This window comes from Oryza glaberrima, chromosome 10 (genome assembly GCF_000147395.1).
Source record: "Oryza glaberrima chromosome 10, OglaRS2, whole genome shotgun sequence".
Lineage (NCBI taxonomy): Eukaryota > Viridiplantae > Streptophyta > Magnoliopsida > Poales > Poaceae > Oryza > Oryza glaberrima.
In genome coordinates this window covers 15,431,223-15,450,574 of record NC_068335.1, presented here as the reverse complement: position 1 = coordinate 15,450,574, position 19,352 = coordinate 15,431,223, and the positions used below count along the sequence as shown (strand labels likewise).

Below are 19,352 nucleotides of genomic sequence, written 5' to 3'. Positions count from 1 at the left end.
AATGAAACAATTCCGATATACCTGGTGGAACATCGTGCAACATTTAAAAATAATTTGATAATAAGCTAATTTTTTTCGTCGGAATATATCCATGTGTGGTCTTGTTTTGAAGATTTAATTACAACGAATTTAATGGTGCAATCGGATCATGATTTGGATAAATAATTTACGAGAAAATCAGTTGCACGTAAATCGGTCGTTGACGTCGGTGCGCCCGATTTTGCTCTAAACGGATTGGTCGCCCGAGCCGTAGACTCATCCAGATGAAATTTTTATTTTTCCTTTTCCCCTTTAATTCTGGGATGGGAAAGGTGTTGGATAATAAAACGCCAAATCTATCTCGACTTAACGAGCTATGGCCACGAAACGTGAGGGAAGTACTACTATACGTTATACACATGCAAGTTTTTTTTTCTATTAGGCTATGCAGGTCTTTTTTACCTTCTTAAAAAATTTACTCTTAAATTACTTATCCGATCTACAATCTAATTACACCATTGTGTTCATTGCAATTAAATCTTTATAACAAGATCTTACATGACTATCCGATCTACAATCTAATTACACCATTATGTTCGTTGTAATTAAATCTTTATAGCAAGATCTTACCTGATTATATTATGATGACAAAACATTTATGTTGTAAATTATTTATTATATATGTAAGTTACTTTTATCGTATTATCGGAGGATGAACTCCTCGAGCGGGGGACTGTGAGGCCCCTCCTTTGTTAGTTCGGCCGGAGGCAGCGAGTGAAAGTTGAGGAGTTGGTAGGATTAAGAGAGATCGAGGGGGTCAGGCCCTCGACGAAGATGAGATACTCGATAGTTATCCATGTTCGGGCCGCTAAAAAGCGTAATACCCTACTCATGTGTATGATGATTTTTCTGAGCTTACAAAGTCTCTGAATCTCTATTGTACAAGGTAGGGCTAAGTGTTCCACCTCTTGATTGATCGATCTCTCTCCTCACTAGAAATGGACCTCCTTTTATACTCCAAGGAGTTCCCACATGCATTGGGAGTGTTGCCTAGTGAAGAGGGAAAATATTCTCTATATTAAATGTGTGTCTCGTGCCTCAACCTAGAAGTCGTCTATACATCGGCTGCTGTGTGGGGCCTATCAAATCATGCGGGCTGACGTAGGCCGACTCGGGGAGGATCCCCGTCATTTACCATTTAATGGAGGTGGACTTGGGGGCGCGCATGCATCGGGAACACGATCTCGGGCATGTCCAGAGCGGTCAAGCCGACTCTGGACAGTCGAGAGGCGTTGGGCCAATCATCATCGCGATGGGATGGGGCATACCTGCGGCACCGCTACACGCCGCCTGACACCCGGCCAAAGCACGCCTGGCTTTGCCGCCGTCTTATCTGTCATTCGACCGGTCACGCACTGGTCACGAGTTAGTCAGGCGCGCAGCACATTCATAATGCTCACGAGTTAGTCAGGCCGCATTTAATGTGGCATGGTGCGCCTGCTCTGCCCGCACTAAATGCGGTTAGGTGGGCGCTAGGGGGTGTCCACCTAACATCACATGCATGGTGGCCACGTGGTGACCGCCCCGAGGAGCCTGACCCCTCGGGCTAGGGAGGGGCGGCTGCAACCCATCCACGGGCCCGATCCCCTTGGGGGAAGCGCCACGTGGACATTGGGGGGGGCGGCTTCTCCCCTTTAAGCATGGTACCCCGGACTCATATCACCGACACATATATATAAATTACTATTAGATTTGATTAAATTACTTCTCATACATTCATAATGCTCTGAGTTGATTGCTTGTATTATTGCTCTTAGTCAATTCCATAATTTGTGCTGATTAAATTTAATTTCTAGATAGACCCATATTTTTATCCTTACAACGGATTTACTTCTAATGTCGTAACAACTTACTTTTATTCTATGCTAAGTTATTTTTATGATTTATATAAATTGCTTTCAGTCTTTATTAAATTTACTTTCATAAATGTATTTACGTGAAAATCTTCTCTACACTTTCCTTTTGAATTTACTCCACATAGTTTCTTATTTCAACTCACTCATAATGTAATTACTTCTAATGCTATATAGAGTTACTTCTATTGCATAGCTAAGTTACTTCTACAATTTAAAGAAATTACTTTTAAATTAATAAAACGTTTGAAAATATTTAACATGGATCTTGTTTCGTCGTATATTTTGAGTGGAGTATAATGATACAAATAAATAAAAAAATATGTGATTTAAAAAATATAAGTCATTAAAGAGGTAAAAAAGACAAGCACCATGATATTCAAAATCTGGATGAAGTGGTCGCTGCTCTAAGCAAACGGGCAACCGATCGCTTTGTAGTCACGTCCGTAAAATTATTAGCAACTAAATACAATATGCATCATTAAATAGTTGCTAAAGATCTTCAGGTCCTTGAGTTATTTCTCTATGTACTCACAGTACAATTTGATGCTGCGATCATCTCAATAGTTTATCTAATCATCTGCTGATCATGGAAAAACAAAAGCAGATCAAAAATTGAACATACGGCATATGCGATAGAGTATCTAAGTCACTTGGGCAATATTGAGGTTTTATCGAGAAATTTAACAATATTCCACACTATAGAGGTGGCTGTAACAAGATGCCACTCAATAGAATGTCCTTATAAAAATACCACTACATAGAGGATGCTTTTTAATAAAATGCCACTTTAGGGTGATTAGAGAATCTGTGTGCCACGTGCTGCCCGCAAAAAATATCCACGTCTACTCACCAGCGTCCTCTCCCCCCTCCCCGCCGCCGCCACCCATGCAAATCCCAAGCTCCTACCACATCCGCCACCATCTCCAGCCTCCACTTCGCCTCCTCCTCCACGCCGTGCTCCCCTCTTCGCCGTCCCCGCCACTCCTCCCTGCCCTCTTCGCCGTCGCCGTCGCGCTCTCCGAACACCCCCGCGGCGGGCGCCAGGCTGCACGGAGCCGGCGAGCGAGATGTGGCCCACCGCCGCGTCCCTCCGCCTAGGAGCCGACGCCAACGGAAGCGCGAACGGGCAACAGCAGCCAACTCCGGCGAGCGCGCAGAAGGGCGACGAAAGTGACGGCCGAGCGGGGGAGCAGCTGCGACGACTCCGGCGAGCACGCGGAAGGGCGATGAAAGCGGTGGCCAAGCAGGGGAGCAGCGGCGACAACCGCCCGGCCGAGAGAGGCCTCTAATCACCCCTAAAGTGTGATTAAAAGCCTCTAATCACCCAAAATTGTGATTAAAAGCCTCTAATCACCCCAAAATGGCATTTCATTAAGAAGTATCATCTATGGAGTGACATTTTTATAAGGACATCCTATAAGGTGGCATCCTGTTAAAACCACCCCATGGAGTGGCATATTGTTAAATTTCTCGCCTGGGAGGCGGGTGGTTGGTAGGGATGGAGGGCAGCTGCGACCTCCCTCGCAGAGGAGGATGGGGAGGGGTGACCTCGTGACTCGTGTGTCGTGGGAGAGGGAGGGATGGCTGGACTGGCGATGGCGATGGCGCTGGGTCGGGAGAGAGGCGTGTGGCTTCGCCCACCGCGGAGGGAGGTGATGCAGATGCAGTGGACCACGGCCAGACGTTGGGGGAACACAATTTGGTGGCTGTGGTGCGAAATTGCGGATAGACAAACACGAAGGATGGCTCGATCGCTTGATTGAAATCTAACGGCCAGGGAAAATAGGGATGATGTGGAACAGGAAAACATAGAGAATTGCTATTAACTGCACTAAGTGGGGATCACTTGTACAATATTATAGGATTTACAGAAAAAGTATACATAATTGTATGTTTTGTGCATAAATTTTATACAAAATCAAACTAATTACTTAAAAAAACATATAAAATGTACGTAGGTGGACTATAAAGCAGGCGTCCAATGAAAAATAATAAGATAATGAGGTCATGCAGCGGTGAAGAAAACAACAGGTTGATAACTCATGTAGCACCAAAAATAAGAGGACGATAAGGGGTCATGTATGTGCAAAAGGCAACGGGGTAACAACTCATAAATAAGAGGATGGTTATAGTCGCGCGAATGCATGACTTTATAAGCTAGTACTATTGAATAGGGAATGTAAAAAATGGCAACAATTTTAGAAAAACCAAATGGTGAAAGGGCCACACAAAACTGGGGATTAAACACTTATTATAGTTATAGGGGAACGCCTGAACCCACTCCAATACAGATGTTTGTGTTTTGACAGCATAGAAAACCTTTAGCTAATCTTTCTGAACAGTTGAATGTTGTCATGATTGAAGCCTAGTGTCTATACGCAAGCAATTTTCCTTCCATCATTCACCAAATGAAAAAAATGTATTTCATTTTCCATGAGCAGCGACATTGTAAATCAGATCCTTCAAAACAGTAGGACAGCTCCGTATAAAATACAGAAAGTCACTTGATTCCATGAACTCGACTAGAGCCGTTGAGGAGCTGAGGAACTCAAAGCACACCTCCTTAAGACGTATGCAGTGGTGCTTCTCGGCCAACACCAACATGATTGCCACGGAGTCTGTATTGATATGGTTGCATAATCTATCTTCGCAGATCAACATGAGCCTCTGCAGTCCATACGTATCCGATGCGACGAGCAGATGTTGAGCCATTGCTACCTCGTCTTCTTGGTCCATCTTTGGCAACATGTCCGTGTAGATAAAGATAAGTAGAGCCTCGAACACCTGTGCATCCATACCATCAATCTGTATAGCATCTGTCGTGGTGCCTTCCTTCAATGGCCCGAAGAGCTCCGCCTTAACACCGGTGATCGTGCCGCGAGCACTAGTCGGTGCGCCGTGAATATCTCACCGCGGACCATGAACTCAACGTCGGCGCCCTGTTTACTTGAGAGGAGATCACCGTAATGACTGTGCAAGTTCGATGGTGGTACCTTGACGGAAGGTGCTCCCTTGGTGATAACTAAATGGACACTGACGGCGAAGTAGTCGTCCTTGAGATGTTTTGATTGCTCCAGATCTTCCCTTCTAATGAATTTGTGGAAGCCAAAAGGAGCTATTAAGTGAGAAACTAAACATTCGGGTGGTATGGGTGCGTGACAGCACCGGCTTCCCGTCTTGGTCGAGTAAGCTAAATGTAACCTGTCCCATCACAGGCTCATCGACCGCGTCTTCGAGGAAAAGGTAGAAGGAGATGTAGTCTGTGCAACCAGTGGCGGACACAGGATTAAAATCATGATGGGGCGGAGATATTCGCTTCATAAGGACACTAAACGGAACTAATATCATATTTATACTATAATTAAGGCAAACAAAACAATTTTAAAGCAAACTAATAATATTTGCGCAATACATAATTCATCATACGCCAAAAGACTCATAAAGCATTGTTGATATATATATTTAAAAAAGATAAATATATGAGAAGACATACCGGCAATAAAACACTAAGCTCTTCTAGGGACTCTAGAAGGTTTAGGCAACTCTATTCGTTGGTCACCCATGACTCTCCTTAACTTTTTCAAAATCAAGCCCTCTAAAATCTCCTTCTCAATGTAGCACGATGTCAAATCATTGAGCCATTTATCGGACATCCTACTGCACAAATCTGTCTTGATTATATTCATAGCTGAGACAGTGAGACACTAATTTAGTGATTTGTTTGTTGATTCGCTGAGAGGAGTGAGAGCATGAGACGTTGCTTACTTAGTAACTTGCTGATTGATTCACTGCCCGAGCAGCCAGCAGGAGGCGAGGTCGGCACTCGGCAGGTCTCGAGCAGGCGAGCAGGAGGCGAGGTCGGCAGGCGCTGGCGGTGGCGGACCTTGGCGCTGGCGGGCGGCGGCCTGGCCGTGGCCGGCTGCGAGCGGCGTCAGGCCGGGCGGCCGGCCGTCGGGCGTCGGCCTTCGCTGCTCGCTAGACGCTAGGGCACCTGACGGTGGGCGGTGGCGGCTAGGCGTCGTGCCGTCGTCGTCTGTCCTCTGCGGTGCGCTCCCTGTGCGGCGGACAGTGGTGGCGGCATGTAGGCATCGCCAGCGACCGGCGTGGCGCCTGGCGCGGAGGCGGACTGGCGGAGTAAGTCGACCGACGTCTCGGCTTCTGTCTCTCTCGGCGAGCGAGCGATGCGGGAGAAACAGAGAAACGAAACGTCGCGCTCGAGATAGAAGCGGACACTGATGGGCCGTCGCGCGTGGGCTTTCTACATATGACAATTTTTAAATAGATATGGCCAAGGGGGTGTGGGGCGACGCGGGCTGTAGCTGGGCCGGCCGCCCAATGCCGCCCAATGGGCAGTTCCGCCCCTGCGTACAACAATAGTTGATGTGCCAGGTATGGCCTCCAGCACTGAACGGAAAAGATCTGAGCTTATAGTTGGCTTCCAATGCGCTAGAATACCCGTCGATCTTGAGTACGTGGTTGGCTCGCGCAGCCACAATTGTGGAGGCGGACCGCGGTGGAGGAACATCGCCGGCGCTGGAGGCGAGAGTCGTCGTCGTCGTCGTCATGACAGGATGTACGTATGAAGGAGACACTCGTCCTGTGCGTGTTTTGATAGGTTTGCCGAGTTAAAAGGGATTGATTTCCTGGTGTAAATTTGATAGGGAATCTGGGAACGGGAAGAAGCAATAAATCTCCCGCACGGTTAGCTTCCAACTCCAACTGCGTGCGTTCTCGGAGCCTCGGAGAACTGCCATTTTCGATTCACCTTTCCTGTTTTACTTGACCTTTCCGTTTTACTGATAGACCTATCCTTTCATTTTGTATGGTTCAATAGTTCACGACCGATCGATCGCTGCTATTTATTGCGCAGCAGGTGGCGTCGGGCAAGTCATTGATTAGATCAGTAGTTGTCTCGCTAATACTCCTACGTACTAAAAGCATTGATTAGGGTAGTATCTTAACTAATTAAAAAAAGAAGGTGACGAAACTAGGGACGTGGGTACCATGAGCCTAAAGAGCGCGTGCGCCAGCTACGCAATCTAGCGCGTATACGCTAATTGATGTATATATAGCATCGATGGTAGCCGCAACGAACATTCGAGTGCAAAAAAAAGCAAGTGATCCACGAAAAAGAAGGAAGGTGAATCCAAGGTTGCAGACCAAAAGGAAGGAATCCTTGGTAAAAGAAGGAATTAATTGCTAATTAAGCAATTGGACGCTAAAAACTCACGATCGAGAAACGAGATTAATTGCTTCTCCCTACGTCCTGCCATGACGATGGCGACGACTCTCGCCTCCGGTGCCGGCGATGGTCCTGCGCCATCGTCCGCCTCCACGGCCGTAACAACGCGAGCCAGCCACGTTCTCAAGATCGACGGCTACTCCAGCACTCTGAGCGCCAACCGTTACAGGTCGCTCAGCTCTTTCCCGTTCAACGCAGGAGGCCATACACTGGTGGAGAAACCGGTCGACCAAAATCTATAATAGTCCCGGTTCCACTAAAAACCGGAACTAAAGATGATATTTAGTCCCGGTTGGTAGCTACAGTGGGCATATTTCATCTTTAGTCCTGGTTCGTATGTTGTCAGGGGCTGTCAGGCCCTCCCGTGATCTTTAGTCTCGGTTGGTGTTACCAACCGGGAGTAAAGATCACGTGATCTTTACTCCCGGTTGGTGTACTAAAGTTAGGATTTTTAGTCCCGGTTGTTAAACAACCGGTAAAACAAAACCTCTATCCACGCGCGCATGCAAAGTCTCCTATTAATTCCATCCTTATCTCCTCCTCTCCCATCCAGCCATCTCCATCTTATCTTCTTCTCTCCTCCTCTCCTCCCAACCTTCTCTTCCTTCTTCTCTCACCCCATCTCCTCCTCCCCTCTCTCCTCCCCCTCCTCCCCTCCGGCGGGGCGGCGGGATGGAGGCCGGCCGCGGCGGCCCCGGGCGGGGCGATGGGATGGAGGCCGCCGCCGGTGGCCCGGCACGGGGCGGCGAGATGGAGGCGGTGGCAGGCTACGTCGGGGGCGGCGGCGGCCGGCTGCGTCGGGCGGGAGGCGGCGGCAGGAGAACTTTTTTTTTCTCTTCTCTATGCTATCTGATGAATGCTGAAGATGTTGTAGATGTGAACTTTCTTTTTCCTTTCTTTGTTCTCTGTGATAAATGCTCTCTGTGATGAGATGTTGTAGATCTGAATAAGTGTAAACAATATGGATGCTTTGTTGTTTAATTTTATTCATTCGATCTATCACTTAGGCTTTGTTGTTGATTTTATTCATTCGATCCACGAGCGAAAGCTAAAGAACAATAAAAAAGGAAAAAGGCCAACCGGATTGAAAGGAAAAGAAAAAAAAAACAAAACTTTTTAGTCCCGGTTGGTAACAACAACCGGGACCATATTTTTAGTCCCGGTTGGTAACAGTCCCGGTTGGTGTGTTACCAACCGGGACTAAAAATTAATCTTTAGTCCCGGTTATTTAAACCGGGACTAAAGATTGTGATCTTTGGTCCCGGATTCGTAGTCCCGGTTGAAAAACTAGAACAACAAAGCGTTTCTCCACCAGTGATACCTGGCATATCAATTACCGTCGCTTGGGAAGCAGCGACAGCAGCAGGGATTACATCTCCTTCTACCTCGTTCTCGAAGATCAGGTCGTCGAGGATGACACAGTGACAGCACAGATCACGTTCAGCCTGCTTGACCAAGACAGGAAGAAGCCGGTGCCGGCCCACACCCATATACCACCAGACCGTTCAGCTTCTCACCTGATTGTATCTCCTTCGGGTTCGACAAGTTCATCCTAAGAAAGGACCTAGAGGAATCGGAACATCTCAAGGACGACTGCTTCGCCATTGGTGTGGATGTTGTTAGTGTTACCAAGGATGAGGTGTCGTCTGTCAAGGTGCCACCGCCGTCGGACATGCACCGGCATTACGGCGATCTCCTCTCGAGCAAACTAGGCACCGACGTCGAGTTCGTAGTCGGTGGTGAGATGTTCACCGCGCACCGTTTGGTGCTCGCGGCACGGTCACCGGTCTTCAAGATAGAGCTCTTTAGGACAACGGAAGAGCGCACCACCCCAAATGCGATACCGATCAACGACACGGATGCACAAGTATTCAGGGCTATGCTTTCTTTCATCTACACGGATACTTGGCCAGAGATAGATCAAGAGAACGAGGCGGCAATGGCTCAACATCTGCTCATTGCGGCGGAAAGGTATGGCCTAGATAGGCTGAAGCTGATGTGTGAAGATAGATTGTGCAATGGCATTATCGATATGGGCTCCGTGACAGCCATCAATTTGGTGCTAGCCGAGAATCACTATTGCCATAGTCTCAAGAAGGCATGTTTGAGTTGCTAGGTTCCTGGACAACTCTAGCTGAGTTCATGGCAACGGACGACTTTCGGTATTTAACCAAAAGCTGTCCTGGTATTTTGAATGACCTAATTTGCAACGTTGTTGCTCGTGAAAGGGAAAGGACAATTTTTTTTCTTGGGGAATATGGGAAGACAATGTGACAGCATACACATCAGGCTTCAACCATGGAAAAACTCAGCTGCCCAGAAAGATCAGCTATAAAGATAATGCTGTCGAACACAAGTTTCTATGGTGGAATTTAAACCAGTTTTGAATAGACCTTTTCACTGTTCTATGTTTCTTTGGCTTTTATAAATACATAATATTAGCATAGTATTTTTTTTTTCGATGAATATATTGCTATAGCTTTTTTTTATCAAGTTGGGTGTATTAATTGATGGTCTCAATTTCTCAAACGGTTGTAGGTCGTCAAATAAAGAGAGATGTATCAAGTTTTTTTTTTTCAAAAACTGAGGGGAAGACCACTCGGTTTAATTTGAAGTAGCCACGATTATAACACACAGATTTGAAACATATATAAATGACTCACATTTAGCCTGTCGCAAGGAAGCAAACATAAACCATCAAGATAAATAGTCTAAACAAGTTCTTTTTTTCACGCGAGCCAAATTAATGAACATTGTAGTTAGTTGCTGAAGTGATTAATTATACGGTAAGAGGTAGAATTTTCCAATATAAAATTTGATACCTCTATGCATCTATCCAGTATCATAAAATTTATCTATAGCTTCTAGGAACTTATAATAAGAGTACAGTCATAGTCTATAAATACAAAAGTCAACCTCAATTATGACTCTGAACATTTTTACACAGCCCAACTATCAAGACTGGTCCGTAAAAATACAAAACACAGTTCTAATATTGTTTTTTCACTACTATGAAAACCATTTTTGTAAGCGATCAGAACCCATTTTTATAAGCGGGTAAAGCATCCACCTAAGCCCACATGTATGCAGAAATAGGAATTTTTTTTAGTCGGGAAACGCAACCATGTGAAAAACGGGATTTTTGTAGGCAGACGCATTATGCCACCCATTTGCATAAAGAATTTCGGTGAAAAAAAAATATATAAAAACTCCAAAACGAAACCTAGCTTCCATCCCTACATCTAAGCAAACCCTAGCCACACCGCCACCACCACCAGATCCATTGCCGCTGCGGTGGTGTAGGCACCCATGCCGTCTTTGACCTTTCCCACGCTGGATCCACCGTCGTGGAGGTCACTGCCATCGCAGTGCCACCCACCCATGCATTCATCTATCCTCTATCTCTTTCTCCTCTCCACCCACCGCATCCCTCTCCTCCTCCTCCCCCACCTCTCTCCCCTCCTCCTAGAGACCCCAACCCTCCTCCTCCTCCTCCTGTTGGCGACAGCGACGGTGACGATGGCGTCCACGGCAGGCGCGGGCGGCGAGGCCCTCACCTCTCTCCCCTCCCCTCCCCTCTCTCTCCCTCTCCCTCTCCCAGATCTAGACGGAGGGAGGGGGCGGCGGCCGCCGCGGCAGACGGGTAGCGGCGGAGCTAACGCCGACGACGACGTGCCGGACCCGGGAGGCGCGGGCGGCGGGCGGCAGCTCTCGGGCGCGGGTGGCGGCACTTGGGCCCAGGCGGGGAGGCCGGATCTGCCTCCGCTGGGCCGCGGGGAGGCCGGATCCGCCGCCGCCAGGCCACGGGGAGGGCGGCATCGACCTCGCCGCCATCGACCGTGCTGCCCGGCTCCCTCCTCCGACCTTGACGCCGTCGACCGTGCTGATTTTTGTTATGATTTTTGTGATGCTTGAATGCTTGGGTGAACGAAAACAGTTGAATGTAAATTATTGATGTAAATTTCTGTGGTTTTCTGAATTCTTGGGTGAATTTCTGTGAAATTTTTGAATGGTGGAGCATTGACGAAGGCGGACGGCTCCATCCGTCGTTTTTTTTAAAACTTGGCCAGTACTAACATTGGTGGCTGGCACAGTGTAACCCGCCAGCGAAAAAACATTTTCGCTGGCGGCCGTCTTAAGCCAACCGCCAACGAAAATGGATCTTTGCTGGCGGCTTGCTTAAGACGACCGCCAACGAAAATGAATTATTGCTGGCGGTCGATAATCGCTAGCGAAGATCTTTATCTTCACTGGCCCTTGCTTTGTGGCGGCTCCAAATTCCGCCAGCGAAAACCCAAAATGGCCGCCACGAAAAATGGTTTTCGTAGTAGTGTCAGATCCATGCGCTGAGGTCCCTACCAGCAGATCCATGTCACCAATGCTCCCAAGGCCGCCACCTCCACCGCCACTCCGAGTGAGCCCGCCATCGGATCCGCCATTGCCGAGGTCACTGACGATGGACCTGCCGTCGTCGAGCTCTCCATCAGCATTTTTGCCGTCACCGATGATCCTGAGCCCGTTGTCGTCGCTCCCGAGCACGCCCGTCACCGCCCGCTGCCGCTCGAGTTTGCCACGAGCCGCCAATCCGCCAACACCGTCGTTGGGCGCACGAGGGAGAGAGGAGGTGTGAGAGAGAGGGGGGAGTTGAGAGATAAGGTTGAGAAGGTGAGAGAGAAGGTAGGAGATAAGAATAAGGACTTTTTTTTTTTTTTTGCATACAGGCATGTACTGGACACCTCCTAAATCTTTTTACAAACGGAGTTTTTTAGCCCACCTCGAAAAAGGGGATGTGCGTCTCAAAAATCGTTTTTTAGTATTTTTTTTTCGACTGAGCAAAAGCCATAGTTAATATATTAGTAGGAGCGAAAATTTTGTACAGCTGCGCGTACTGTTTCTTTTAAAAGTTTAACTTCCAATTCGTATAGTTTATATAGCTAGAGATGAGCACTGCAGGTAGTGAACGAACAAGGATTGTCGTGGAGCTTAGGCTACATCCCACAGGGAAGAGCCACCAGTTGTTTTCATATATGGAGATGGATTCTCATTGTAACTCTAGAGGATGTCTCTCGTTTCTTTCCTATCATCTAAATAGTTATTAAAAAATTACAAAAAATAATAATATGATAGATCAATATGGGATACATCATTTCACAAATTAAGCATGCAAATTAAAACTTGATTTTTACATAGCTATATAAACAATTGAACTGAAACTAGTTAATATAAATTCATAGTTATGTTTGTTACTTTTGTTTTAATTTATGGAAGTTAAATTCGAACGTGCATGTTTGTGGTATGATATATATGTATCATATTAATCTATCTTATTATTTTTTTGACTTTTTAATAAACATTTAAGTGATAGGTAAGAAATGAAGGATATCCTCTATAGGGATAAAACACTTCCATTATGTGCATTTCTCGCTAGGGTAACAAGCACCCAGCATCAAATCCAGGCAACTGTTCATCGAGACTTAGGATTTCAGTTCAAATTCGCAACATATCAAACAGCAAGATGCCAAGATCTTAGCTACTGATCTCTGGGTTAATTGACTAGCTGTTGCGAACCATATCTGGCCACATCAATCTGAGTCGTCACAGGAAGAGAATCGCCGTCCTCACGTGAACGGCATATATATGCTTAATTATTTGTAAATTAAGCAGTTAATAACCACAATATCATGATGGCTACCTAGTCAGCAGCAGTGTACTCCTCTTACTTATCAGCTTACTATACTTATCAACTAAATTCAACCCTAGATATAACTGGTATGACACGTAGAACAGAATTCCAAATTAGCAAAAGCATTCTTATGAAATTCAACTCATATAGTATTCGTCGCCTTGCTTGGATCCTGGCTAGCAGGACTTTCTTACAATATATACATAAGTACAGAATGGCAAGATATACGTGAACTGGACAGAAGTTAATGCAGATCAGAATCTTCTAAAATCGATCTTGACCATGCTGTAAAACCTGCAATTAACAACGAATCCCAATCACTACTGGAGAAATGATCTTTGGAGGGTCGAGCGATTTTCACAATCGCCCCGGTTCTAGTAAGAACAGGGATTAAAGATTGTTTTTAAGTCCCAGTTAAAAAAAATTGACCTTTCCCGATTGGTGTTACCAACCGGGTTCATCCCCTATCAGAAGCCTGCCAGGGAGCCGAGGATCTTTAGTCCCGGTTGATATACTATCAACCGGGACTAAAGATTCCCACTTTAGTCCCGGTTGGTACTACCAACCGAGAGTAAAGATTTATCTTTTAGTCCCGGTTGGAGTTACCAACCGGGAGTAAATATTTCTCTCCCATCTCCGATTAGTTAAGTCCTATATAAGATCAGTTAAGTCCCCTCGATCTCCTCCTCCCCTCAAATCCGATTTCTTCCTCCTCCCCTCCCCTCTCCTCCTCCCCCTTCTCCCCTTCCTCCTCCTCCCATCTACTGCCCCTCCTCCCTTTGCGCAGCCAAGCAGCGGGCCGAGCGGCGGCTGGCGCGGGCGAGCGACGGGCCGGGCGGCGGTCGGCGCAGGTGAGCACTGAGCAGCGTGCGAGAGCAAGCAGGCGGCCCGCGGCGGCGGCGGCGGGCGCCCGGCGAGGCCGCACACGTAGGCGGCGGCCGGCGTCCTCCGTTTTCTTTTCTTTTTTTTTTTGTGATTTGTGATTCACCGGATGTATAATTTCTAGAATTTGTGATTCATTGTATGGATCTGTGATATTTTTATTTTGTGTGTAATTTTTTTAATGATTTGTGTGTATAAGTAACTTAGGATTTTTGAGGTGAATGATTTGGGATGTTACTTGATTTGGGGTTTGATTTGGGGATATACATCTCACCCGATTTGAGAGAAAATACAGGGATTTACTCAGTCAGTAGCAAATTAACAATGAAAAAAAAGAAAAAGGATCAATCGGGACGTGGCTCAGCCATCTTTAGTCCCTCTTCACTCCCGAGTATTTGAGCACAGCCTAAGTGTACCGAAGAATCGGCGTGGTGATGAAAAAAAAGGAATAAGGCCACTTTTTCGTATCTCTCACCGTAATAATAGATGTCCAGTACAATATTGATAGTAATATTCGCTGACTTGGCATTCCAATCATCAAACAAAATAAAAATTAAGGTAAGACCCACATGTCATATTCCTTTGTGCCTCCTCTATCTACCGTCCTCTCTTTTCAAATTTTTTTTTAAATAATACGATTTTAATAGAAAATCACAAAAATATAGATTGGTTAGGCGAAATCGCAAGTTTGGCAATCTCTCGAGCAATCGTGTTTCGACAGGTGATAAAATAATTTTTTAAAAAAGAGAATAATCACTGTGCGGCACTGTTCATACGGGCATATCGAACTTTGGGAGTTCCATAGGCCTCCGCCGAACACTGCACAAATACTGTTCATGCACTTTTTTTTAAAAAAAAAAAGGTGGTCCAACTACCATGTTGAACAACCGCAGTTTGATAGCTTGTTCGACAGGCCCTATCGAACCATGGTTATTCGACAGAATAATGAACTTGCGATTTCGTCTAACCGATCTATATTTTTACGATTTTTTATTAAAATCGTATTATTTCTAAAAAAAAATTCTCTCTTGTCCCCATGTTTTCTCAGGGCCGACAGCGTGACAGCGAGGAGGAACGATGGTAGGCGGCGAGCGCAGAGGAGGAATGGCCCATGGCCGCCGATTCGTCTTGATTCTTTTGGTGCTGAGTTTGCGTTTGTCGAGAAGATACGTCTTACAAATACTTGATTGACTTGTTATTCATTCGATTGATTTCTTTGGCTGTTACGGTGACGTTGACTTTGTACTCTCTCCCCTTCGTATTATAATTTGTTTTGATTTTTTTTCTGGTTAAACTTTTTAAAATTTTAACAAACTTATGAAAAATATAACAATATTTTCAATACAAAACAAACATATTATCAAAATGTATGAAATATTAGTTTTAATAAAACTAATTTGGTGTTGTAAGTGTTATTAGCTTTTTCTGAAAACTTAATCAAACTTTAAAAAATGACATGACTACACAGTTAGTCTCTAAACCAGCTACCACTCTATCTATAAGAGACTCTATCCACCTATACTTCAAATAAAATTTTCTCTTAAACTATTCATCCGATCTACGATCCGATTACACCATTGTGTTCGTAATAATTAAATCTTTATAACAAGATCTCACATTATTATATTTTGATGAAAAATCATAAATTACTTTTATGATATGTCTAAATTACTTTTAGATTTCACTAAGTTACTTCTTAGACATATAAAAGTAAATTCAGCAAAGCCTAAAGGTAATTTACATATATTATAGAAGTAACTTAGAACAAAAGAAAGTAACTTTAATGCATGCATTTTTCATTGGACATGACTACACAGCTAATCGTAGCTGGTTTATACTCTAGTATCTCCTTTCAACTTGAAAAATGCAATAGTATGTATCTTATATATGTTGAAGTTAATATGTATTTGTTAAACTTATGTGTGTTGATCTGTACTGATTAAATAAAGTTTTCTATATAAATTCATTTTTTATCCCTATAATGAATTTACTTCTAATGTCGTGACAAAGTTACTTCCGTTTTGTTTTAAGTTACTTTTATAATATATATAAATTACTTTTAGACTTTATTAAATTTACTTTTATATGTCTAAGAAGTAATTTAGTCAAATCTAAAAGTAACTTATATATATGATAAAAGTAACTTACGTATATAATAAAAGTAATTTATAAATATAAATATTTTTTCATCGTAATATAATCATGTAAGATCTTGTTGTGAAGATTTAATTGTAACGAACACAATGGTGTAATTGGATTGTAGATCGAATAAGTAATTTGAGAGAAAATTTTATTTAAAAAGAAAAAAGGCATACATGTCTTATCTCAGTTTTTCATGCTATATAGGTGTGTCAGCGTCTCTGCAGTCAAGTACTAGTGGAGAAAGCGATAACGTAAGCCGAAAATGAATAGATAACGAGATCGGACGGTCGAAGGTGCGTCGCGCGATTAGAATAAAACGAGAGCGCGTACTGTTTAGATTTTATATTTAAAAAATAGTACATAAAAAGTCAAAACGACTTATAATACGAAACGGAGGAAGTAGTTGATTCTTCATCTCCTAACTCCATTAGAATTCGCTCTCTTTCTTAATTAATCCACTGTCGACAGAGCTTAGGTCGTCCCTGGCTATCAACCCGTGCCACGCTCGCCGACAATAGAGACGGGCCGCCAGGGTGTCAGTGGCTGCCAACGATGGGTCATCACTGTCCTCTCCGCCGTGGTGCATCAGTGCTCTTCATCTCTTCTGCTCCACTGGAACACCATTGTTCCCTCGGAGAAAGAAGGGGAGGGGGAAGAGAAGATGTGAGAAGAATCATGGTTGTTGGTACGTGGGCTCCGGTAGTTTTTTTCCCTTATCATTTACACATGGGTCCCAAAGAGACTTCTTATTTTTTCGATATAGCTGCCAGGCATCTATTATCTATTATCTTAATAAAGTAATAGAAAAAGAAGCCTTCACGTTCGCTCTATGGCCTAAAAATTTCCACATTAATCGGAGAAAAAGAAAAACAGAGTCCATATAGGAATACAATATAAAAATAGCTGAAATTCGGAATTAAAAATAAGGAATATTGAAAGAGTAAACTAGAGTTCATAAAGAAATACAATTAAGAAATAATAAAAATTCGGAATTAAAAATAAGGAATATTAGAAGTAGAGTATAGAGTCCATATAGAAATACAATTAAGACATAATAGAAATTCGGAATTAACAAATATATATCTATTATCTTATTAAAGTAAAAGAAAAAGGAAGGAGCCTCCACGTTCGCTCTCACGGCCTAGAAATTCTCACATTAATTGGAGAAAAAGAAAAACAGAGTCCGTATAGGAATACAATATAAAAAATAGCTGAAATTCGGAATTAAAAATAAGGAATATTGAAATAGTACACTAGAGTCCATAAAGAAATACAATTAAGAAATAATTGATATTCAGAATTAAAAAATAAGGAATATTAGAAGTAGAGTATAGAGTCCATATAGAAATACAATTAAGAAATAATAGAAATTTGGAGTTAAAAATAAGGAATATTAAAAGTAGAGTATAGAGTCCATATAGAAATACAATTAAGAAATAATAGAAATTCGGAGTTAAAAATAAGGAATATTAGAAGTAGAGTATAGAGTCCATATAGAAATACAATTAAGAAATAATAGAAATTCGGAATTAAAAAATAAGGAATATTAGAAGTAGAGTATAAAGTCCATATAGGAATTTGAAACTAACTAAAATTCAGAATAAACATAATAAAATTTAAAGTAGAGTTTAGAGTTCATATAAAAATATAATTTACAGATAACTAAAATTCGAAATTAAAAAAATATGGGAAGAAGAGTCTAAAGTCAATATAGGAATACAATTTAGAAGTAACTAAAATTTAAAATTAAAAATTAAAGAATATTGAAAGAGGAGTTTAGAGTCCACATAGAAATACAATTAGAAATAATATAAATTTGAAATTAAAAATAAATAATATTGGAAGAAGAGTCTAGAGTCTATATAGAAATACAATTTACAGATAACAAAAATTTAGAATTAAAAAAAGAAATATTGAAAGACGAGTCTAGAGTTCATATAGGAATATAATTTACAAATACCTAAAATTTGATATTAAAATAATTAACAACTAACACGTATATAAAATACTATCGGAGAATGAACTCCTCCACCAGGGAACCGTGAGGCCCCCCTTTGTGAGTTCGGCCGAGGGCAGCGGGTGAGATTCGAGGGCTTGGTGAGCGGAGCTGTGTGATCTTGAGGGGGTTAGGCCCCTCCAAAACGATGAGATAAAAGAGGTTTATACAGGTTTGAGCCGCTGAGAAGCGTAATACCCTACTCCTGTGTATGATTGATTGAATGTAGAACACAAGTGCTTGGGGTTGCGAGACCCAAGCGCCCGTTCGCTCGGAAGTCCCCCTCCCCCTTCCTCTCCACCACTAGGCCTGGACCTCCTTTTATACCTCAAGGGGTTACCACATGGGCCCAACAACCTAACCTAGCTCCGGTGGAGAAGTATTATAATCTTTGCATTAAATGCATGTCTTGTCTCTTGACTTGGGAAGCCAAACATACGTCGTCTTGATGATGGGGCCTGTCATATCTTGCCGCCTGACACGGGGGGTGCCCTTGTCAGTCACCATTTAATGGGTGAAGACTTCTGGGCTCCTATTACACCGGGAAACGGGAGCCTTGCTTTGACCAGAGCGGGAGGACCGACTCCGGTTGGGATAAGAGGATGAGAACCTCTCACCATCATTATTTGATGGGATATGTCGGACTGCACGTCGCCTGACACACGCGATGGTGCGCCTGACATCTTGGGTCCCATCAGTCATTCGACCGGTCACAGACTGGTTGAGTGCACTGCACACCACATTAAATGCGGCGTGGCGTGACCGCTCGGGACGCCATAAATGTGGGTAGGTGGGCACCTGGAGGCGGACATCTAACCCACCGTACGTGGTGACCTAGAGAGGGGGTCGGGGGAGCCCGACCCCTAGTCACGGGAGGGGGCGGTCGCTGCCCGACCTCGGGCCCGATCCCCCCTCGGGGGGAGCCACGTGGCGCCTGGGGCGGCCTTCTCCCTCTAGTCTCGGCCAGGGAGTGGCCGCCGCCCTACCTCAGGCCCGACCCCCGTCGGGGGAGGGCCGCGTGGCATTGGAGGGCAGCCTCCTCCATCCAGTCTCTGGGAAGGAGTGGCCGCCACCCTACCTCGGGCCTGACTCCCCTCAGGGGAGGGCCACGTGGCATCGGGGGGCAGCCTCCTCTGACTAGTCTTTGGGGAAAGAGTGGCCACCGCCCTACCTCGGGGCTGACTCCCCTCGGGGGAGGGCCACGTGGCATCGGGGAGCAGCCTCCTCCGACTAGTCTTTGGGGAAGGAGTGGCCGCTACCCCACCTCGGGCCTGACTCCCCTCGGGGGAGGGCCACGTGGCATCGGGGAGCGGCCTCCTCCCTCTAAACCTGATACCCCCGGGCCCATATCACCGACAAATATAATATGAATATTACACATTAGTAGTTTCATAAAATTAGTATAAAATTTAAAATTATGTTGTCATTTTAATATATTTGAACAATACATTGAGAAAACATATATACTATTATATGAAAAAAATACAATGATGCTAGCCGCACAATCTGCGC

At 44.3% G+C, this 19,352-nt stretch overlaps 2 pseudogenes; one reads left to right on the top strand and one right to left on the bottom strand.

The window, feature by feature from the left end:
* Positions 1-4,319: 4,319 nt before the first annotated feature.
* LOC127785896 (BTB/POZ and MATH domain-containing protein 1-like) lies at positions 4,320-6,460 on the bottom strand (annotated as a pseudogene).
* A 706-nt stretch (positions 6,461-7,166) lies between these two features.
* On the top strand, positions 7,167-9,253 carry LOC127785895 (BTB/POZ and MATH domain-containing protein 1-like; annotated as a pseudogene).
* Positions 9,254-19,352: the final 10,099 nt, after the last annotated feature.